The sequence below is a fragment of the Vipera ursinii genome (assembly GCF_947247035.1).
Source record: "Vipera ursinii genome assembly, chromosome: 3".
In the NCBI taxonomy this organism is placed as follows: domain Eukaryota; kingdom Metazoa; phylum Chordata; class Lepidosauria; order Squamata; family Viperidae; genus Vipera; species Vipera ursinii.
Genome location: NC_139516.1, coordinates 188,795,362 through 188,820,390, shown reverse-complemented (window position 1 = coordinate 188,820,390; position 25,029 = coordinate 188,795,362). Strand labels below are relative to the sequence as shown.

Genomic DNA, 25,029 nt, shown 5'->3' with positions numbered 1-25,029 from the left:
AGCTGCAAAAAGTATTCCCCGTACAGTGTATTTATTTATTCATCGAATTTGTATCGCCACTAAAAGTCTCACTAAGGGGAACAGCATACAACACTCAAATAAAACGAGATATAAAAACAACAGATATAAAAATATTTAGAAAAACAAATATACAAATATTATTCCTAATTGAAACTTCCACTCTTTCTTGCTTTAATGTGATGTAATGAGATAACCCTCTGCATACATTGTACAGCAGATTGAGACCCAAACAGTGAGGCAACAGGGCTGCATATATAAGGAAAAGACATTGTATTTCTCATGGGTTCTTTCCATGCATGAAGAAGTTTATTTTCTGTGCACTACTGAAAGTAAACATCAGCCTATGGAAGAAGATGAGGAGAATTTTTTTTTTAAAAAAGTATGCTAGCTCTAAAGGATTTGACAAGGATAATGATGTTAATTAGCACTACTTATAAATAATACAAAGCTGCAGGAACCTTTTAGGATATAGGGCTGTTATTTTTATTAACTTTACTAACTTTTATCCTAATTTTGTTATTTTTATAAATAACGTCAGCTGGTAAACATATTTAATACTCCGTCCTCCCCCTATTTTTCCCCACAACAATAATCCTGTGAGGTGGGTTGGCTGACAGAAAGTGACTGGCCCAAAGTCACCGAGTCCGCTTTCATGTCTAAAGCAGGACTAGAACTCATGGTCTCTTGGTTTTTATGTACCAATTTCTAGTCCCTTAGGTATGCATTCTCAGCCATACATGCAGCTTGAAAAGTTTGACAAGTATCACATTTAATCATCTTTTTTGTTGTTTATACAGGTAGTCCTTGACTTTCAACAGTTCATTTACTGACTTTCCAAGGTACAACAGCACTGAAAAAAGGGACTTATGACCTTTTTTTTTACACTTACGACCGTTGCAGCATCCCCTTGGTCATGTGATCAAAATTTGGATGCTAGGCAAGTGGTTCATATTTATGACAGACGCAGTGTCCCTGGATCAGCTTTTGTGACCTTCTGACAAGCAAAATCAATGAGAAAGCCAGATTCATTTAACAACAATGTTACTAACTTAACACCTGCAATGATTCACTGTGGCAAGAAAGGTCCTAAAATGGGGCAAAACTCACTTAACAAATGTTTCATTTAGCAACATAAATTTTGGGCTCAGTTGTGATTGTAAGTCGAGGACTCCCTGTATATTATTTCTGCCCTGTCTTCTCTTTAGCTGGGAAATAATATCTCCTTATCCATGTCAAGTCCACTATGGGTCTTGCCATTTTCATGTGACCATAGATGTTTCTAACCTGCAGGCTGCTAAGCCTGTCTTTCTTTGTGTCTTTCTCCTTCTTTGCCTTCAATCTCCTCAAATATTGCTCTAAGTTCTGCTTCTATTACAAATACTGAGAACAGCTGAAAAAAAAATAGGAATTCTTGTGATCACAAGTATCATCCAGTTGGGGAACCTCAACAGGCCATCCTGAAAAATAGCATTCATAACAATAAGACCTGAAAAACAAAAACAAAAGGTATTCAGGCAGAAGCAAAACATATAATCTTTGGGAATTTGGGGACTTCCATTTGATTTATTCTGCTTCTTCCAATAGAACAGCAAAGAAAGCAGTTCTGGCAAAAGATTTAATACGCTACATTTTATTTGCCAAGTCAACACTGAAATGAAACAATAAAAAGGCCTCTGGTCTGTCAAAAAGTTTATCAACCCTGAGGTAAGCTGGATAATGCAAGAAAGTGTTACTTGCTGTGAAAGTTGTCATGTGTGATATCCTGCCTCTTTTTCTGCCAGCCTCCTGCATTGGAATTCAAAATAATCAAATTACACAGCAGTAATAAAGGCATTTCTTGGGCACTATTAAGCATCTCTTAGCAAAATGTTCTTCTGAAGCTGAAAATAGATAACAAATTCTGAAAGTTGCTGGAAAACTTTTCTAGAAATGGTGGAATACATTGGAGTGCAGTTAAATAGTTGTGAGGTTTCTTCATCTGTATATTAGCCTAATTTTCAATGCCTTTTATAGACTAGAGATTTCTATTATTTTCAGGGAAAAACATATGATTTTTAAGCAATTGTTACTTGGGACATATCAAAGGTTACCCTGTGGTAAAATGGGTGGCCAATAATTTTTTTAAACATAAAATAAATTATATATTACGTTATTGAAACTGGATCAACATTGCGATGAACATATTTGCATTTATTTATTTGGTCTCAAAGAGTTTCTGATTATCTTTCATAGCTGTTGCAGCAATGCCATTATCAATTATGATCTTCCCATGCTGTCAAACTGATATCTGACTTAATTATAGTTTATTGTGCAATCTTCTTGCAAGGCCCCCATTAATAACATTAGCATGACACCTTATCACATAACAGATTGAGGAAGCAATCTTTTTTGCAGTTGGTATCTATACAACTTAAATGAATTTCTTCAATCTTCAAGGGCCTGAAGAAATGTGGCAGTAACACCATGATGTCAAAGAGGAAATGAGGCTGGAAGTTATGGCCCTTTTTTGTTTACATTATTTGGACTTAACACTGTACCACCACCATCCCGCCAAAGTACTTGACATTGGCAGCTATCAGAAACTGGCAATCTTCTACATGCTTTGCTGTTGCAATCTTGGGGGATCCTGAAGGATGGAAAAAGGGACTGACAGGCCCACCGATTGCTCATCCATGCACTTGACAAAGAATTGCAACCACATTCCCTGAAGCATTAGCAAAAAATGCTACCTTATCCCAGAAGATAACATGTCCAGTTCACATTTAGCCTGGACATTAGATTAGCTGCTGCTGATGTTTTTTGCATTTCCCAATTTGAGCTATTTCAGTATAGCTTTTCCACGGCATGACATGATTTATTTATATTATTTATTATATTGTCACATATTAAGGTATACAGTAGTGGCCAAAATTGTGGAAACCTTTTGGGAAAAGTGTACATTTGAGGTTTGATGGCTAATAACACTACTTTTTGGGAGTAATACCATAAAAGTATATATCAATGGAAAGATAATTTAATCAAGAATGTAATGCAACAAAGTTTGTTCAATATTCTGTGTTCTATGAAAGGTTATAGCCAAATAACCAGAAAAAGGAAGCACAACTTGCTTAGGTTGATATCAGGTAGTTTTCCTTCATCTGATTGTAGCCAATGAGCATGAGTGTTTAGAGAGCCAATCAAGTGTCATCTTGTTTTGGCAATGAGCCAATCAGATCACAATTCAGTTATTGATGTCATGTACTGAAGCTGAGAGGAGGACATTTGTCAGTGTGTTATGTGATCGCTATCAAGTTGGTTGGGTTTTTTTGTTCTTTCATTTAGTGAGCTTGAAAAACATAATAAAATTAAAGTAATGGTACAAAGAGTTGATTGGTTACCCAGAAAGCGATGTAAAATAGTATTATTAAGTGAACAAGGCTACAGTTATAAAGAAATTAGAAGAAAAATTGGTGGAAACTTAACCAAAGGTGGCATTTCTAAGTTTTTGAAGAGGTATAAGGAGACTCAGTCACTACAAAACCACACTTGTAAAAGGCAGGAAAAGGTGCACAAAGCAAGTGATGATAGAAGAATTAAGAGACTGTGCCTACATGACAGAAGAAAATCATCTGGGTGTATACAAGATGAAATGGTGCGATCCAATGTGAAGTTGAGTGCAAGGACTGTTCGGTGCAGACTGCAGGAATTTGGCCTAAAATCTAGAATTCCCCCAAAAAAGCCACTTTTATCTCTCAAACAAAGGTTGAAAAGACTAAACTGGGCTAAAACCCATGTTACCTGGACAGAGGAACAATGGGACAGTGTTATTTGGAGTGATGAGACCAAGATCTCCCTGTTCGGTAGTGTTGGCATAAAATACATAAGGAGAAGAATCAGAGAAGATTTGTATCCTGATTGCATTACATGTAGTGTGAAACACCCAGTCAATGTTATGATCTGGGGTTGTATGACATCAAAAGGTGTGGGAAGAATTTGTGTGATTAATGGGAATATAAATGGCCAAAAATACATTAATGAAATACTTGAGCCCAAACTGAAGCCTTCCGCACATGATCTTTTCTAAGACAATGAAGCATTTATATTTCAACAGGATTCAGCTCCATGTCATGTTGCTGCTGTGTGCAAAAAGTGGTTTCAAAATAATAATATTCCACTGCTGGAATGGCATGGGAATAGCCCAAACCTTAACCCAATTGAAAATCTATGGAGCCAACTAAAGAAACTTGTTAGTTAGAAGCAACCCAGTAATAAAACCCAGTTAATAGAAGCAATCATTCAATCTTGGTTTCACATTATAACAGCTGCAGAACTAAAGGACTTGGTTCACTCCATGGGAAGATGTTGTAAGGCCATAATTCATGCTAAAGGTTACACAACTAAGTATTAACTGACATGGTGATAATTTTTGTATATTTCATTTTTTCTATGGTGATAATTTTTGTATATCTCATTTTTTCTACGTATTTCAGTTTTCTTCTTTATAACTGCTATTCTTACAGCAAATCCTTCATTAAAATTATTGCATTACATTCTTGATTAAATTATCTTTCCATTGATATATAATTTTATGGTACTACTCTAAAAAAGTGGTGTTATTAACCATCAAACCTCAAATGTACACTTTTCCCAAAAGGTTTCCACAATTTTGGCCACTATTGTAGTGTGGTCTTATATTTTAAATTGCCACTAGATTGGAATGTAACCCATTTAGAGCTGATTTATGATTGTCATAACCTTGGGAAATAAATGAATAATGAAGAAAGAAGAATGCAATTATAAGTCCCATCTGGGAGTAATCTGTGAGAAATTTCTCTCGGTTGCAAGGATATACAATTCACGTTGAATAATGAAAACCTTCAAATTTCGAATTCTTATATTTCTCTCTTTAGTCCATGTAATGCAAAGGGATACAAACACTGTCTTTTGTACTGGAAAGAGAGAGAGTTTCCACCTTCTTTTGTTTTAGCAACAAGCTGGTCCTCTGTCTGCCTCTGTTTGTTTATATCCAAAGACTATCACACATTATTCAATCCTAAAATGACTCTTGAACCCAAATTTACATAATATCTGCACTCATTAATTGATATAGATGCACGCAGACTAGAAATTAGCTGTATTTATATTTTGCTGAAGATGTCAATTACTCGCCTATCGAATTCAACAAATAAATTAGCCAATTAATTTTCACTTATCCCTGTATTATTTGATTGCCACTCTTCCCTATATTAGTATTTTCTTTACCCATTATCCACTCCCACCCAGATGATACAAATAAAAAAGCAATCTTTTGCACTTAATCAGCCCAAATATTTGAAATAAATAGAACATTGTGGTGTATAGATTTTCCCTTTCCACTTTGTAAATGTAAAAATTGAATTCTTTTCTTTTTAGAAAAGTTAGTCTAGTTAATGGGTTGCTGTGAGTTGCAATTGTTTTCTGGCTTCGCTACACTCCTTCTTTCAAAGTATCACTACTGGCAGGAAATCCTTCTCTAATCGTGGTAATCATGGATGCAGTAAAGCTGAGGCTTGGGAATGATGGCATGATCCATGCTGTCCTCCATTATGGTGCCTAGCACAACATGTGACAATGAATCCATAACAACTCCAATGAATAGCTGAATAGTTTGGGGGTTATACAGAGTTTTGAAATAAACACAAAGCCTTTCTTGAAAGGCCAGAACATTTAAAGACCAAATGTCTCCTGCTTTCAGAAGACTGCTTTCAAAACCTGGTACTTCCCAGCTTCTTCTGTGAGACAAAGAAAAAATAGTGGAGACTCAGTTGAGAGGTTTTCCTCTGAATGTGGACGTGGCACAGCAGAGATGATAACAGAGGATGTTCGTGCTGTGCAAGATGCAAGAATTGAGCATTGTATTCTTATTCTATTTCCAACAGAAAACTTGATGGAAACAAATTTAGAACTACCATCATAACCTAAAACCAGGCACATAGTGTACCAAATGCACCGAAGATTACCTTATTGATAATTAAAAGTTTATTTATGATCAAGAACTCAATATTTAAATATTAAATATAAACTCTTTGATGTTGAGATTTTATTTATTTACATGCCAGTCTTGCAACTAATAACATCTCCATCCAATATAAGTATTCATCACCAAAACCATGCCAAAACCCCAATCAATTTCATCAGAGTGCAGCTTGTCTTTATTTACATAGTATTCAGTACAGTTCACAGCAAAAGCCCATAAACAATAAATACAACAAAACTAAGCATAGTCAAGAAACAGTTCAAATTGATAGTCAACTGCACAATAATCATGTCAGGCAGTATTAGAAAAGGATTTGACAGCACCATAAATGTCTGAGAGTGCATGCTTTTGCTGGTATTTCAATGAAATACAAAGTCTAATAGAAAATATTAATCATTTCTTACTCAATCTGCCAAATAAACATTTGCTTGCTTTCTGTGGCCTTAACTCAGGATACTTGGATTGTATAACACACAGGTTGCTAGCACCACTTGAAAGCCATAATCTTTGAGGGTGATTTAGTTTTTAAGCAGTAATATCTGACTGCGTGTGTCATGTTGGCAGAGAAAGAATATTTATTTCAAGATTAATATTCAACTTTTGCTGCATATCAGTTAGCAATTGTGAGACAACAATGGAATTTGGAGAGACAAAATAACAGGCCACTTCTTAAAATATTGATCAGAAGCTGGCTGTTTTTTAATAATTAAAAACAAATTATATTAATTTATTAAACTTATATGCCACCTGACTCTTGGCAACTCTTGCAGTTTGCAATAAACACCCTGCTTCTTGTTTTGTTCCGTTTTCATATCTATAATTTATTGTGACATTTTTCTATAACTTTCACTATATTATTTTCTTTTTTAGCTACTGGCTTCAGATAAGATACTGATTTCAAATAAGATTGGGAAGCAAACAACTTCAATTTCCTTTGTTTCTAATATAAATTGCAAGGTTGTGTGCACCCATCTTTTGGTACAGGTAATTTAAAACTGAGAATGACAAGAGAAAAGTAATCTCATTTATACATGTATCTTCTCTAAGAATTTCTAGATGTACTATCTGAAGTTGTTGCAATCTCTTTGTCAAGAAAAATAATATTTTTAGAAGCCACGGAATAAACATATTGTTTGAAATGCACTAATCATGATAGAAAAATTAAGGTTATGTGACCTACAGAAATAAAAACCAACTGTTAAAAAGTGTGATTCCTTTGGAATATTTCAATATTCATGTGAAAATTGAAATATAAGAGTCTTTTAGAATTTGAGCAAGAGTATGTCCAGTCCAGTTCTCTTTTCAGTGGTGGATAGATGCATATTGCTTGAAAGTTCACATGAACATCTTGTGATTTTTTCTATTTGTTCCCAACAATTATTATCCAAACTATGGAAGCTATAAGTCATTCTTTGTAAGATTGTCTAAGTCTATTTATTTATTTATTTGTTTTATATACCTCCCTTCTCCCGAGGGACTTGGGGCGGTGTACAGAGCAACGTATGTATACAGTTAAACAATAATAAAAACAAATGAACCCCAAGAGCTGTCAGGCCAGGCCGGCCTGTTGGAACAGGTAAGTTTTTAAGTCGCGCCGGAAGGTGCGAAGGTCGGGGGCCATCCGGATATCGGTAGGCAAGCTGTTCCAGAGGGTTGGCGCACCCACTGAGAATGCCCTCCCCCTGGGGGCCACCAGCCGGCATTCTTTGATTTAGGACTGTCCATGTCATGGCCACCACATCTTCTGGCAGCAAATTGTATAAAGTAAGGTTGTATGAATAACCAGACCATAGGATATACTATAGTACCACTAAACTGGCCTTGGCTGGTTTTGGAAATGAAACAGCCTTTCTGAAAATTGTAGATCTGTTCACTAAATTTGAGAGTAAAACATAATCCACTAGTAACTAATATTAAAGTCCAGAGCCATCACAATGACAACTAAGATTCATACTGTTAGAGCCATGGTCTTTCTAGGCTAAACATAAGGCTGTGAAACGTGTACTATCAGAAAAGTTCTATAAAGAAATATCAATATCTTTAAAATGTAGTGTTGGAGATTACTGAGTATACCTTGGGCTAGAGGACCAGACTATTCATTGACAGATGAAGCACAAACAAAATGTTCACTTAAAGCACATCTTAAGAAGTATTTGCATATATGAGATGGCAAAAATCAAGATCCTGAGCCTTGGGGGAAAAAAATCAATATCTACAATCTTTTTGTTGTTGTTAGTTGCGAAGTCGTGTCCAACCCATCGCGACCCTATGGACAACGTTCCTCCAGGCCTTCCTGTCCTCTACCATCTTCTGGAGTCCATTTAAGCTCATGCCTACTGCTTCAGTGACTCCATCCAGCCACCTCATTCTCTGTCGTCCCCTTCTTCTATTGCCCTTAAACTTTCCCAGCATTAGGCTCTTCTCCAGTGAGTCCTTCCTTCTCATTAGGTGGCCAAAGTATTTGAGTTTTAGCTTCAGGATCTGGCCTTCTAAAGAGCAGTCAGGGTTGATCTCCTCTAGGACTGACCGGTTTGATCGCCTTGCAGTCCAAGGGACTCGCAGGAGTCTTCTCCAGCACCATAGTTCAAAGGCCTCAATTCTTTGGCACTCAGCCTTTTTTATGGTCCAACTTTCACTGCCATACATTGCAACTGGGAAGACCATAGCCTTGACTATACGCACTTTGGTTGACAGGGCGATGTCTCTGCTTTTTAGTGTGCTGTCTAGATTTGCCACGGCTTTCCTCCCAAGGAGCAAGCGTCTTTTAATTTCTTGGCTACAGTCCCCATCTGCAGTGATCTTGGAGCCCAGGAAAATAAAATCTGTCAATCTTTTGTTTATATATAAAACAAAAGCATAAAATAATCTCTTTTTTGTTATGGACAGCAATGACTTTCACAATTCAGTCAAAGTTAGGTGGGGTCAATATTGTTCTGTCTAGCTCTTTCAATCTTCTTCAAACTCAGCCTTCTTAAGAACATAGATTATAAGTAGCATCCAGGTGGATTGGATCCATCCATCTCCTAACTAGTCCAGCTGTCTCTTCTCACAATGGCCAACTAAGTGCAGAAAGAAGCCCCCTAGTCTCACAGAAGATGGCTCCCAGCGACAGTCACATTTCCATTAAGACTAATAGCCATTGATTCCCAAGACTTCTGCGAACTAGTGTCACTTTTTTTTGAACCATCCAAGTACCCAGCACATTACATGATAGCAAATTTCAAATTTAATTACACATTGTGTAAAAATACAATCCTTTTATCGATCCTGATTATTCCAGGATTCACTTTCACACAACTGCTCTTAATAGGGAAACTGCTCCAGCTTCTTGATCATCTTAAGATGCCCTCCTCAAAATCTTCCATAATTCTCTTACATCCCTTTCGAGGTGCGGTGACCATAACTGTACACAATATTTCAAATGCAATCACGTAACTGGTTTACATATGGGTATTTTAATATTGGAATCACTATTTTCAATACTATTTTTATTATCCCTAATAATTATCCCTATTCTACGTAGGTGAAGAAGACTGAAGCAGAACATTTTCAGGCATCTGATGAAAGGAGTTTGGGACATGAAGGTTGGTTGCACAGTTTGTCCTTAAATTGCTACTGTAGTCTTTTCCTATTTATTATTTATTTATTTAATTTATATGCTGCTCATCTCACCATTGAAGCAACTGTGGATGGTTTGTATAATCTCATTACAAAATCATTTCTTGTACTGAACTAGAACCAAACATTCATATAGGCAAATTATTGCTTGTTGTTAGCAAGTAGTCAATGTGTAAATTAGCCACGTTAATCTAATTTGGATGTAGTCTACATTATGTTTAACGAGCTTCTTTCATTCAGATTTCTCTATATTTGTTACGCAGATAAATATGTCCATTTCTTCTTATGCCATTATGGGATCAACAGATAAAGTTGGGCTAACATGCAAATTTTCTGCATGTCAAGTAAAGACAGAAGACCATTGCCAGAAGGGCATCAGTAGCTGCATCGGTCCAGGATACACAGAAATGCCAAATATCCTTGATGATCCAGGGTAACCTCTAAAAGACACTTATTTTCAGATCAGCAGCCTTACCAAATGCTCACTTTCCCTTCCTAGTTTCTGCGCCAACACCTGACCCAAAACTTCTGCTTTCGAGACTAAATGCTTCCATTGCACGTCAGAATGAAGAATACAGCTTACTCTCATTGTAACTTCCGCATGGTTTTTTCTCTCTCTTCCATTTCAGTCATTCTCTTTAAGTAATACACATGTGCAGCAATGCATTAACAAGTCAAACGGGCTGCGACAAGAGCGACCGCCACACAGACACATAAGAAGACAAAAGAAAGCAAGCGTAAACACGTAAAGCTAGATTCCTCCTTTCTCCTGTTTCTCGTCATTTTGGGGGGCTGCAGGTACGGGAAGAGGGTAGCGGTGGAAGGGAAGAGGTCGTAAATCCTGGCCTGCCATTTCGGCCGCCCTGAACAGCCGCAACTGCGCTCTGCGCCCGCGCGGTACCCAATCGGCGCCCGGAGACGAGCGCGCGGGCTGGAGGCAACTTTGACTTACCCGCTCGTAGTTCTTTCGCTGCGGCGCTTGGTTTGTCTTCAGCCTCTGACTCCTCTGAGAAAGAAGCGGAAGAAAGGAGCCTCTCCAGAGCCCTCCAGAGCATAAGGGCTGATGAGGGACTGGGGCGGCTCCACCGACGCTCAGGCCTTAAAGGAGGAGCCTTCAGGTGTGGGCTTGCCTAGGAGTATGTTGTAGCCAACACGGAGTCCATCTCCCCCTCTTATTCTCCGCGGGCAGGGGCTTTTGGGGTTGCATCGCCGTGGGCCTCCTGAGCCCACCAGGTGCTTAAAACAGAGGAGAGGCGCCCTTCATATTTTTAGGTACCTTTAAAATGTCGGCTCCCCCCCCCCCCCACACACACACAACCCTTCACCTCACTTTTGGCAAGCCGCTCGTTTGTCGACAGGAACAAACTTCATGTTCCTGTAGTAGAGTCCTCTTAGCTACAGCCCGGTGAGAAGGGCTGTGGTCTGCTGCAAAGAGAGGGCTCTCGAGGGAGAGAAGAAAGAAATGCAGTATAAACAATGTTCTGAGTTAAAGAGTTCTGAATTCGTGTAGTGGGGAAACCTGGCGTGTTTATCTTGGGGGCTGAATTGAAGTGCACTTCATCTATCTTGGAATCGGCAGAAAAGTAGAACAAGAAGTTTGGTACCTGTTTGCTGATCCCTATCCTCCCTTCGGTGCCCCGGCTCAGCAACTTGAGTGGCTTAATTTTCCTCTATGGCAGTGTTTCTCAACCTTGGCAACTTTAAGATCTATGGACTTCAGCTTTCATTAAGTCCCCATCCAGCATGGGAGTTGACGTCCACACATTTTAAAGTTGCCAAAGTTGACAGACACTGCTGTATGATAATGAGTGCCTAAATCAACAGATTTTTGTACACTCAGGGCTGCCTTTCAGCAAGGTCAAGTTAAGTAAAAAATGCCTTCATACTGAGATGCTTTGGGAAATGTGTTGAAGGCTTTGCGCTAATAATAATAATAATAATAATAATAATATAATAATAATAATAATAATAATAATAATAATAATAATAATAATAATAATAATAATAATAATAATAATAATAATAATAATTTTATTTATATACCGCCCTTCTCCCGAAGGACTCAGGGCGGTGAACAGGGCAAATGTATAAAATACAAAAAATACAAAAGTTAAAAGGAATTAAACATAATGCCCAAGGTAAAAAACAATAAATACAAATATTAAGAACAATAAAAAACCCAACCCACCCCCCATCAGGCCAAGCCGGCTTGTTCAAATAAATGCGTTTTCAGATCGCACCGGAAGGAACGGAGGTCGGGCGCCATCCGGAGCTTAACCAGCAACCGATTCCATAACTCCGGGGCGCCCACAGAGAAGGACCTCCCCCTGGGGGCCACCAATCGACATTCTCTGATCGGTGGCACCCTGAGGAGGCCCTCTCTGTGGGAACGCACAGGGCAGAGGGAAGTTGATGCCGGCAGCAGGTGCTCCCTAAGGTACTCCGGACCCCTGCCATGTAGGGCCTTGAACACCATTACCAGCACCTTGAATCTCATCCGGAAGACAACTGGGAGCCAATGCAGCTCACGGAGTAGAGGTGTAACAAGGGAGTATCGGGAGACTCCCAACACGACTCTCGCGGTTGCATTCTGTACCAGCTGGAGCCTCTGAGTGGTCCTCAAGGGCAGAACTGAGAGGTGGGAGGAAGGCGATATTATGGGGACATGGCAGAAAAGAACTTTGCCAGGGTGTGCCTTTGCCATTGTTAAGTGCAAGTCTGTACCTTCATCTGGATTCCTTTATACAATAAACATTGTATAATTCCTTTATACAATAAACATTGTATCCTGTTTTCTGGCAGGGCAGAAAACCTCTCCGCTTGGCATTTAAGTAGAGAAAAATGACAAAATGTTTTTCTCATAGTTTATTTCCCGTGGAGTGTTAACAGTGCTTTCATTCATTTATTTTCCTCAGATTTTTTTTTCTCCTTCCTGACTTCTGAATTTATCAGGATGCATGTAGTCCTCAACTTTCAAGAGTAATTAAGCCTGAAGTTATGGTCATAAGTCATGGTAGTTGTTAAATGGGCCACTAATAATTGTGCCCTATTTAACAACCTTTTTGCAGTGGTCATTAAATGAATCCCTAGTCCGCAAATGCCATTTTTTGCTGGAGACTGGAAGTAAATGCCACATGACTGTGGGAACTGCAAAAGAATGAAATTGCCAGCTGGTTGCCGAGAGCCCCAAATGCAGTCACATGACCATGGAGGGGACCTGGCCATTGCAACTTCAAATCAGGCCCTGAGGAGGGTCCATCTTAACTTTGAATAATTGCTAAATGACTGGCCCTAAGTCAAGGACTACCTGTAGATAAATTTCCAATTACTATATTAGAATTTCAAGTCCTTTTGCGTTACAGTAGAAAATTGTCAAGACTGTCATGTTCTTCTGTTTTAGCAATACACATTACCGTATTTTCCGGCGTATAAGACGACTGGGCGTATAAGACAACCCCCTACATTTCCTGTTAAATTATAGGGTTTGGGCTATACTCGCCGTATAAGACTACGCCTCTTCCAACGCACACCAAATAAAAATTAAAAAACATCAGATTTGATTTTAATATGATAATTTTAATTCAAATGCTTATGACATGCAGGTGCTTAGTAGGAAAACTCACTTATAAACATAAGGCTGTTTGTCATCAAACATGTAAACATAAAGAGCCTTGGTGGAGCAGTGGGCTAATGCCTCCTTAAGTAACACCAGCTGCCTGCAATTAGTGCAGGTTCGCATCCCACCAGGCTCAAGGTTGACTCAGCCTTCCATCCTTCCGAGGTAGGTAAAATGAGGACCCAGATTGTTGGGGGCAATTAAGCTGACTTTGTAATAATGCCGCTTGGGGGTGTGTGTGAAAGCCCTAATAAGCAGGCATATACATAGAATGAAGGCTACTACTGCTAAGCTTGTAAGGGGCCCTGAGTCTTTGGAGAAGGGCGGGATATAAATTGAATTAAAATAAAAAAATAAAATAAAACAGTGCAAGTGGATTAAATAATAATAATAATAATAATAATAATAATAATAATAATAATAATAATAATAATAATTAATAATAATAATAATAATAATAATAATAATAATAATAAGAAGAAGAAGAAGAAGAAGAAGAAGAAGAAGAAGAAGAAGGTAGTTGGAGGGGACCTTGGAGGTCATCTAGTCCAACCCCCTGCTAAGGCAGGAAACCCTATACCATTTCAGACAAATGGCTGTCCAGTCTCTTCTTAAAAACTTCCAGTGTTGGAGCATTCACCACTTCTGGAGGCAGGTTGTTCCACTGGTTAATTGTTCTAACTGTCAGGAAGTTTCTCCTTCGTTCTAGGTTGCTTCTCTCCTTGACTAGTTTCCATCCATTGCTTCTTGTCCTGCTTTCAGGTGCTTTGGAGAATAGCTTGGCTCCCTCTTCTTTGTGGCAGCCCCTGAGATATTGGATCACTGCTATCATGTCATCCCTCACCCTTCTCTTCGTTAAACTACACATACCCAATTACAGCAACCGTTCCCTATTTTCCTAATTCACTTTTTCACTTTTCCTAATTCACTCTAAAGCTTTCCCTGCGCAGAGCCTTAAGTAACACCAGCTGCCTGCAATTAGTGCAGGTTCGCATCCCACCAGGCTCAAGGTTGACTCAGCTTTCCATCCTTCCAAGGTAGGTAAAATGAGGACCCAGATTGTTGGGGGCAATAAGCTGACTTTGTAATAATGCTGCTTGGGGTGTGTGTGAAAGCCCTAATAAACAGGCATATACACAGAATGAAGGCTATTGCTAAGCACATTGATTTGTGTTTTAAATTGTAAGCCACCCTGAGTCTTCGGAGAAGGGCAGGATATAAATGGGATTTTTTTAAAAAAAAGACCAAATGGGAGATCCGCTCCAGGTTTTCCAGCCAGCCCGCCGAGTTCCTGAGTCAAATGTGTCCTTAGAGCTAAGCCGCTGCTCTGGCTGCTGCCTTCCCCGCCTACCTTTCAAGTTGGGATAGACTACAGCTGCTCTTCAACTTTAGAAGGAAAGATGCCCAGACCCCAGCCCGTTAAAAATCACAGACTGCAGCTTCTCCTCCAATTGGTCCCACTTTCCCTGCGCAGAGTAAATGGGAGATCCGCTCCAGGTTTTCCAGCCAGCCCTGTCCCTAAATTTTCAGCACCCGGCTTATAAGACGACCCCTGACTTTTGAGAAGATTTTCATGGGTTAAAAAGTAGTCTTATACGCCGGAAAATACGGTAATTGTGCAATTTCATTGTACAACTGAGTACTTCTTTCTTTCTACAACAGAATCAGTATTACAGAAATAGTATATTGGTTGCTAGGACACCTGGGAAATTTAGATTTTCTACATCCTAGGAAATTACTTTTTGCAAGATCCATGGCACCTGGGACAGTGCCCTTAAGCATTCAAGGCATGTGGGATGCTTCTCTGTGGCTGCTGCTTCTTATTATCAATAGGAAAACAAAGGTTGGAGGGCAAGGATTTACAGCAAAGTTTGAGGGACAACTGTACTTGACATTTGTAATTCAAAGATGGGTAAAAAAACCCAACAATCTTGAGTTCCTTATTTTTGTTCTGAAAAATAATTTATTCTGTTGTTCTGCATTCCAAATAAAGATGTCCTACATTTGCTGTCAGGCCTTCAGGCATTGCCTAAACTAAAAGTAATTTTGGGAAAATAACTTTTGCCCTCAAGCATGAACTCGGCATTCTTTTTAATAAGAGTTATTAAAATGAAAGAGTAGTTTTTCAAAAATTTCAGTGGGTGAAATAATTTTCACTCAGCATATCCCAGGGTGCATTTAGGGTAGAAAGTTTGTGAATCTTTCTCTCACAGTATCATACTACATGAGAGGGGAAGCAGCTCTCTGCACTGTTAATTGAGAAGTCTGCAGTTGGTTGTTTATATAATGACCAATTAAATCTTAAAAACTTTGAGAACCAACTCTTGCATTTCCTCTGCACTAATTTATCTGGTTAATTTAATACTGGGAAAAGTGAAATCAGCTTTTATCTCCAGACCACTTTGTTTCCCTCATATTTTATATTGAGAAGGAGGTGAGATAGGTGGGAAAATGCCACTTTTCCCCCTCAATTAATTGGAAGTGATGGTGTGCAAAAATTCATGTTGCTTTTTTTATTTTTATTTTATTTTTTCCCTGCAAAAAAAGGCCTTGATTTTTCTGATTTATTATTTGGGTTGTATTTCTGAAGTATTGTTGGAATGGTAGAAGCTCATGTCTCTATACCATGATACTTCCTAATATGAATAAAATATTGAACGGGGAAAAATGTGTGAAATGGCTGAAACTCACTGAGGAGACACTTGTACAAAGAAATACAGTGTATTAAGATGTACATTCCTAAGCCACATCTTGTTGAAGTTTGTCACATTTTGCCCATGAGAATTCTTCTGAAATTACGTTCCCCTATGACAAAAATATTGAGAATAAATTCTTACCATGTTGAAAAAGAATTGATAGGGAAAAGGCAGAAAATTGGGTGTTGTTTGTTTTGAGGGTTTTCTTTTGGAAGGCATTAATTAGAATATTCTAAAACACAGGTGTCAAACTTGCTGCATCACGTGACGTATTGCGACTTTTTTCGCATTGCAGGACCTGGGATGGGTGCGGCCTCCGCATGTTGCAATCGGCCCATAGACTGGCAGTGTGACACCCCTATTCTAAAGCAAGACAGTTCTGAGCACTTTATGATGCTGAATTATTATGAGCTGAATCTCTCTTGGAGGCAGCTGAATTGTGGGAATACTATGGTACACATACTTTGCAGTGTTGAATTAAGCTTAAGGAATTTGGCACTTAACAGTAGAAATAATTAACCAAATTTTTATATCTCTAGCATAATGAATTGCTGGTCAATCATTCACCATCTTCAAATTAGAGAAGAAAGGAGAAGATGAGGATAAGGATGTGGGAATCCGTATAAAACTCCCAGATTTGAGGTCTGCAATTATGCTTAAGCAAGAAAACAGCATATGACTGGGGAGGATATTTTTTGCTCAGCTATCAATAATATGTTTTTCCTTTTATAGGAAAATCTCTCCCTTTATTCCTCCTTCCTAACTTTACATCTTTATAATATCCTCTGTTCGTTCTTACAAACAGAGGAAATAAGATCTTTTCTTTCTGGTGGTGAAAAGTTCCTAAATTTATTTTTTCCTCATGAGCTTTCCAACAAAAACTTTTTAAGACTGAAATTTTGAATGCTGCTATTCCCAGAACCATTGCAGCCTCTTAGTACAATGTATTTCAGTGGCATTTAATACAAACACTGATTTTCAGTGCTATTGGCAAGAGTACTTTTATACAGTGATCTCCCATGCAGGACTAAATCCTTCTGATTCGTTGATACAATTTTAGTTTCAGTTAACTAAATGGAAAGCAATAATAAGGTATCAAGAGCTGCTGACTTTGTGTATCTGTTTCTGGAGTTCTGTTTTTCCTAATAAATAAAAAATAATACTATAAGTGGATATCTTTGCCAGGATTTGAAACAATTCAGGCATTCCACTAATCACCAGTCTTTTCTCTCTCTTTTCCCAACACAGGGAAAGGTTGGGGAAGCAATTACATTTCCTTCTTTCAATAACCCCGTTACAGATTGCTGGTTAACCATGGCCAACAGTAAGGGCAAAGTCAAAGTTTGTTTTGTGTTGATCAGCTGCAAGCTAGAAAAGTGGTTTGGCCTCTTGAGTTGGTTTTGCAAGCTGCAAACAAATACATGGAACTTAGGACAGTAGGTTAATTACTCCTGCATCGAACCTGTAATAACACTTGAGAGAAGAGGTTATGGTAATAATTCAATGAATATTTCATGTGTGTGCATCTGCAGCAAAAATGGCAGGTTCCATTTTGGGGATTAATTAACAGAAATTTAAATAGACTATCACAAAGCCTTTATACATTAAATGATAAAGTAAAATATGATAATGATGATGGTGGTAATGATTTTGTTGAGTTCAGCTATGGACACTGGTATACTTTTGATGGCAGCTATATGGAAGCGGTTTGCCATTGCCTTCTTCCAGGATATAGAGCCCTGCTATTCTAGGAAGGTCTGCTATGTAAAAACCAACCAAGTTCTTACCTATTTTCTGATTCTAAGCAAGATCAGCCCAGTCAAGGCTCCAAAACGTCATAAATCAGCCACATTCAAAAACAAGACAGGGCAAGCAAATTATTAAGCTTGGCATAGTAGCTAGAGGCAATAGGTTAGAAATGGAAGGATTGTGGATTCTAATCCTCCCTTAGGCACAAAGCCAGCTGGTCAAAGCCAGAAAATCATAATTATTCTCAACTGGCACTCAAAAAATTGTCTGTCTCTCTCATATCTTGTTTCTTCTATAATGTTGGTAGCATCTAACCATCTGGCATCACAGCTATTGATATCCTGGTATTCCATGAATTTTTATTTCTTTTTTGTTATTCTTTGATTTGATTTGAATGGCTGTCCATTTCATTTAAATTACACTGGGTGGCTTACAACAGGTAAAATAGTCCAATAAAAACAAGTTGAAAGCCAATATACAAACATCAAAACTGTCCATAATCATTTTTTAAAAATTACAATTAGCAGCAGAATTCTGGTATGGTAGAAAGGAGAATACCAGGTGCTGGGAGAGGGCATAGCTTCTTAAGTGCCACTTTCCTTTGGATTACATTATAAGATTCTATCCAATGTGTAGCCTTCACTGCATCTGATACCAATCCTGAAATACAGAAACTGAAACATGGGAGATCCAGGGAGATTCATTGCCACAAGATACCCAGGAGGTGAATAACTTTGAAGGACAATTTATGAAGGATATGATTGTCAATGGCTATTAGTCATGATAATTATTTATTTCTATTAATAAAGAAGGTAGACTTGGAATCCTAATGTCAGGAAGCATAAATTGGAGGGAGCAATCGTCCTCTTGTTCTGGTGTTCACTGAGGAAACAGAATATTAGATTTGACAGATTTTTGGATGAATTAGCACAGACCTGCTTATATTCTTATATTCTATTTTAATAAAATGAAAGACTAGGGATGACATGATAGCAGTGTTCCAATATCTAAAGGGATGCCACAAAAGAAGCAGAGGTCAAGCTATTCTCCAAAGCACCTGAAGGCAGGACAAGAAGCAATGGATGGAAACTAATCAAGGAGAGAAGCAACCTAGAACTAAGGAAAAAATTTCCTGACAATTGGAACAGTTGCCTCCAGAAGTTATGAATGGTACAACACTGGAAGTTTTACAGAAGAGATTGGACAACTATTTGTCTGAAATGGTGTAGGGTTTCCTGCCTGAGCTGGGGGTTGGACTACAAGAACTCCAAGTTCCCTTCCAACTCTGTTATTCTGTTATGTTATTCTGTTATGGTCTTAAAAACTGCAATTTAAAAAAAATATTCTTCAGAAAAAAATTGTATTTATGTAGCTGTTATTTGCAACCTATCCTAATCTTCTGAAAGTCCACGAGTTTTCTACTTTGCAAATGGAAGAACACAGACATCACTTAATGGTCCATTCCTTCTGCCCTGCCCAATGGCATCAGCTCACAGTCATTGACCATTACTTAATTTTCCCCAAAGGTAATGAATGACCAAATCTAAAGTTTGTCTGTATTTCAAGGCTGCATTTGGATGGTAGGAAGGAAATAAGAAGGAAATATTGTTTTAATATTAATACAACTATGGATCCCTTTAAATGTGCCTCAGTCATGGCTGTAGACAAAATGAAGGCAGTAATGTTTGTGCTGTGATTAGCTAATTCAGAACTAAAGGTCATTTTTTACTAAGTAGCATTTAAACAACAATTGGTCATAAATAATGTTGCACCCATAAGACGTGATTCTACATTGTACTTGTATAATCCTGCCATGAATATGAACTTTGGAGATGGGGTTATTTCTTTCATTGTATTGTTGATTCCATTTACCATCAATTTCATATTAAAATCTCTTCAGAGACAGGAAGGAAGAGGAGCTTCAGAAGCATGAGCTAGCTTAAACCTCTGGGTTTTAGGGCAAGAGAGTGATGAGAAAGAATCACCAGATGTTCTGAGATCCTGCTGTTAGGGATTGAGAATAAGTTTCACAGCTGCAAGCCAGCTGCCAAAAAATGCTCATACCCAGTGCTTTTTTTGTAATAAAAAAGTTGTTGGAACTCACATCTTGTTAATCTTTTATTTAAAAAATTATATATTCAGTTCTTGGCAGGACTGGTGATTGAGAAGTAATTAGTAATTTTTTTTCATTTTTAAATTTGGGGTCACACTTTTACCCTAAAAATTTAAAAAAGATTTTCAATTCGCCAACAATTTTTTAAAATAAATTATTTACCTTTCGCATGTACTGTAGTCAATCACTATACACACACCCACACGTGTGAGTTGTGTAATGAAACATAATGGTCTCCACCCACAGTAAACAGCGGGTGACCACATGACCAATCACAAGCCGAGCAGCACCATCACAACCAGCACGGACGAAGTATGCATGCATCGGACTCGACACACAAGCAGCCCACATGCATCATTTTAATGATTTTGCCACTGGCCTTCTATGCTTGACAGGGCAATTCAAGTCCAGGTGGACCAAACATCAATTTTTCAAAAGTTACTTTTAAAACTTGGAAAATCCATCAAAAAAAGGTGCCGGAACTCTGTTCTGGTGCGTTCTATGACAAAAAAGTACTGCTTATACCAGGGGTCGGCAACCTCGGCTCTTTTATGACTCGTGGACTTCAACTCCCAGAATTCCTGAGCCAGCATAGCTGGCTCAGGAATTCTGGGAGTTGAAGTCCACGAGTCATAAAAGAGCCGAGGTTGCCGACCCCTGGCTTATACCATTCAGTAGTTTGGCTCCGTCTTGTGCTTGGCAGTTTTGTGATTCTTCGGAGTATTGATTTAGTAGCAGGCCATGAAATACTTAAAAAGATATTTTTGCATGAAGTATTCTTAGCCTAGGTTCAGAATTCCCGTTGGGAAATAGACCATTTATTGCAATTAATGGAGCTTTATGCAACTCACAGCTGAAGATAAACAAGCTTTTGGCCAGTGACTGATGTTCTTCCAAGACAAAGAGGAGGGGCACATAGTTCCTTCTCATGGCCAAATTAAAGTGCTATTAACCATACATCAAGCTGGCAGAAAACTTATACCAGCATAACATTATTTACTTATTTATTTATCAGTATTATATATTGCTTTAGTCACAGAATGAACCCCCGTGGTTAACAATATAAAGCTGATTGCATGAGAGAATTGAATGATCATTGCATATTAAATAAAACATTAAAGTCAATTAAAATAGCATAAAAACTCATCAGAACAGTAATATACTAACCCGGGCTGGTGAGGAATTCTGGGAGTTGAAGTCCATTAGTCTTAAAGTTGCCAAGGACACCCCTGATCTAACCCATCAAATTAAGAACAATTTGCCCTGATTTCTTGAAAATTCCTTAGAACAGTTCCATCTATGAAAGCTTTTGTAAAACCAGACATCTCATGTCAACATCTACGGGAAGTGTAATGGTGTGTGGGAAAGACTTAATATTCATAATCAATATCATATAATAAATCCTTGCATAAGTATTGAATTGGAGGATTCCATTTTGAAGTGGCAACCCAGAATGTTATGTAGGAACCAGGCATTTAGGGCTTTACAGTTTAAAACCAGGGCTATATGTTGAATCTATAGATTTAACTGAAAACCAATTCAAAATTCACATCATAAGCAGTTCATACCCACCAGAAAGTTGACTATTACGTTTTTCACTTATTTTCCAATTAGTTTTAAAGACATTCCTATGGCACTGGTTCAAGAGGCTGAATCATCATCACTGATAATGGCAGTTGTTGCCCTACCTGGAACAAGGTCTCTCGTTTCAGGTAGCGTAACAACTGGCATATCAGCCAAAGTTGGGCAAATGAGTCCCCTGACCACATCCTCTACCTGCCCTTCCAGCAAGCACATTGATTCTAGGAGAAGCCATGTGTCATAAATATGCTTGTTGAGTGTGCAACTAATTCAGATTTAAAACCTGAACTGACAGAAAACCATGCTAAATAGCTCCATCCTGCTATGATTCACTTTAGCCTGTTTTGTCTTACTCAAACCACAATAGGTTAAGATTTTCAGACCACCTAGAAGCATAGCCACAATGCTGAAGGCTAACAATACTGATGATTCCTCATTCCAAGCCAATGATCTTACCTTCTCGTGCTTCCATATAGATGTTATGCCATCATAAAAGGTAAAGGTAAAGGTTCCCCCGCACATGCGTGCTAGTCGTTTCCGACTCTAGGGGCCGGTGCTCATCTCCGTTTCAAAGCCGAAGAGCCAGCGCTTGTCCAAGGATGTCTCCGTGGTCATGTGGCCGGCATGACTAGCACGGAACGCTGTTACCTTCCCACCAGAGTGGTCCCTATTTTTCTACTTGCATTTTTACGTGCTTTCGAACTGCTAGGTGGGCAGAAGCTGGGACGAGTAACAGGCGCTCACTCTGCTACGCGGCACTTGGGATTTGATCCACCAAACTGCCGACCTTCTGATCGACAAGCTCAGTGTCCTAACCCATTGAGCCACCTCATCCCTTCTATGCCATCATAGGTGTAGTTCTATTAATTATACTATACAGGACGTGCTAAGGACAGAGATTATGGATTGGCTTGGTTTTATTTCCCTCCTTCCCTCCCACCAAATGTCATCAGATTGCCCTGCTCTAACCCATATTCTGCTAATGCAGAAACCTCCACCCTACTTAAAGTAGGTTAGAGATGGCAGGGGAGGTGGAAAGGGGGATAAATTTTATCATATGGCTTCAGTGGCAATTTTCTTTTGGCCCACTTTCTTCTGGCCCAGAACGTTTGTGCAGAAGTGTCAGAGTTCAACTATCAACCAATATCATCTGATCATCTGGCTCTTCCTGGACTCATGTTCAACACCATTTGAGAAGAGCAATCTGTATGTACTGACAGACAAACTGAGAGTTGCTCTATAAACTCTGTTTCCATTGTCACTGATTTTCATCTCAGAGACTGGTAAGTAAAAGGGAGGAACCCAAACAAAAGAGAACCAAATGCTCCTGATGCTGAAAACAGATTAGTTGGAAAAAATGAATAAGAGGGGGCATATTGTATCCCCTTAAAAGAGTCAATAGGTTCCTGAAGGATCATGTGACTGAATGGAAGTACATCATGTTGTATCTATGGCTAAACCTGTGGTGAGATAAGGGAGGAAACGAACATCTGGATACCTAGGGACAACTTAAGTCAGCCTCCAATCCAGAATAGGGATCTGATGAAGGCAACAGCGTGAGGACACCATTGAAAAAGGTTATTTGTGCTGTAGCTACAGTATATGCAAGTAAAGAAAGGCTCACAATGTGCTAAAATTACAAAGGATGAGTTCCAAAACTCAGTAAATAAATTTTGGTCCAATGTAGTAGCTCTTTTCCCCCCCTAAAAGTGTCATAACACCCTATTAGTATTATTATACATAGTTATTATGCATTTATGTATAGAAGTACTCATAAGGTAAAGGTAAAGGTAAAGGTTCCCCCACACATGCGTGCTAGTCGTTTCCGACTCTAGGGGCCGGTGCTCATCTCCGTTTCAAAGCCGAAGAGCCAGCGCTTGTCCGAGGACATCTCCGTGGTCATGTGGCCGGCATGACTAGACGCCAAAGGTGCACGGAACGCTGTTACCTTCCCACCAGAGTGGTCCCTATTTTTCTACTTGCATTTTTACATGCTTTCGAACTGCTAGGTTGGCAGAAGCTGGGACGAGTAACAGGCGCTCACTCTGTTACGCGGCACTCGGGATTCGACCCGCCAAACTGCCGACCTTCTGATCGACAAGCTCAGCGTCCTAACCCACTGAGCCACCGCGTCCCTAGAAGTACTCATAGAAGTAGCCAAATGCTACTTACTCTCTTCACAAGTAAAATAGATTGCTCGATCTGGGCTGGAAAAATAGTTGAATATGAAATGGGTGGCAAATAAATTATGAATGAATGAATGAATGAATAGCTAGAAGATAAGACTTCCATGTCTCTCGGCTACCATCTGGTGATCACCCAGGTTTTTGTAACCTGTATATGATACCACTAAAGCATAACACTCCCAGTGCCATTCCTCACTTGCATCTAATCAGGCCACAAATACACCCTTTCAACATCTATTCTCTCTCTGGTATTTATGATATTGCCTTCATCTTCCTCTCAGGACATACCGGTACATGAAACAGGATTTAAGTTCTCCTTAATTGTTATAAGTGTATTGTATAATTTTTGTATAATTGTATATTTTTTGTATTCTACTGAGACATTCAAGGAAAGATACAATACAATCTTAAGATATGTTATTTTCAACCTAAGAGAGGAAAGGGAGTAACAGATGGGGATAGACAGCGCTTTAACAATTCATCTTTAAAAATGTACATTTTTCTGGAATGTTGGTTTATTTACATTGCAGACTATCTTACCCTATCGTGCTAGCCATTTCTCTATCAGATCCTATATGCTGATCCTTGTACTTTGCTTGGACTTTATTTCTGGTAAATATTGTGCTAGCTTTGTAGTAGTCCATTAGTCTTGTGACCCAACTTGCAGCCAATAAAGAGTAAAAGTCATGCAATTCTGCTCAAAAGTAGAATTCTTTGGGCAACAGTAGTGAAATTGTAAGCTTGACATTAGTAATAAAAAGACTGCATCACTGATGTTATAATTTGAAAACTGAATGCAGGTGATTTCCCATTCAAGGATGAATATCTGTAATAGCCAGCTGAACAAGTATTATCTGCATGTGTAAGATGTAACTGAATTTAATCTATGCATTTAATGTAGATTAGAAACGCAAATTAGTCGCACACAACAGATATGAGAAAAGCTGGAACGAAGCTCAGATACAGTATATGAGGACTAGGTAAGAGGCAGGACTATCTATTTTCTAAATAACAATAACATTGCTTATTTTCATTAACAATGTATAAAGGAATATCTTCTTGCAATCATTGAGAGTGCTAATAGGTGTGTAGCCTTAATATTTTCTCATGTAATGCATTTTTCTCTGATAGGGAAACTTACTGCAGCTGGCTTCCCAAGGACATGTTTTGGTGGAAATGATGTATAGAATGGATTTGTGTATCGGTTCAGGATTTGTGTACCTGATCCTGTTCCAACAGAACAGATGCTAATGTTTTGCTGTAGATTTTTTACTCTTCATAAAGTTAATTTTCTGGAATCGGATGTCATGGGAATCCTGTCAAGTGATAGTGGGAATAATCCGCATGAGCAGAAAGGATGTGCAGTACAATAACTTTATTTATTTGCCAGTTTCAAAATACAATTTTTAGATATTCTTGAGATAAAATTATGTGAAAATATGCATAAGTGCATT

At 38.6% G+C, this 25,029-nt stretch overlaps 1 protein-coding gene across 1 annotated transcript in view; it reads right to left on the bottom strand.

The window, feature by feature from the left end:
• CPQ (carboxypeptidase Q) overlaps positions 1-10,692 on the bottom strand; it is a 161,418-nt gene extending 150,726 nt beyond the window's left edge. The window contains exon 1 of the mRNA XM_083359551.1: positions 10,587-10,692. The gene's annotated coding sequence lies outside the window, so the exon portion shown is untranslated. The remainder of the gene's footprint in view (positions 1-10,586) is intronic.
• Between the last annotated feature and the right edge of the window lie 14,337 nt (positions 10,693-25,029).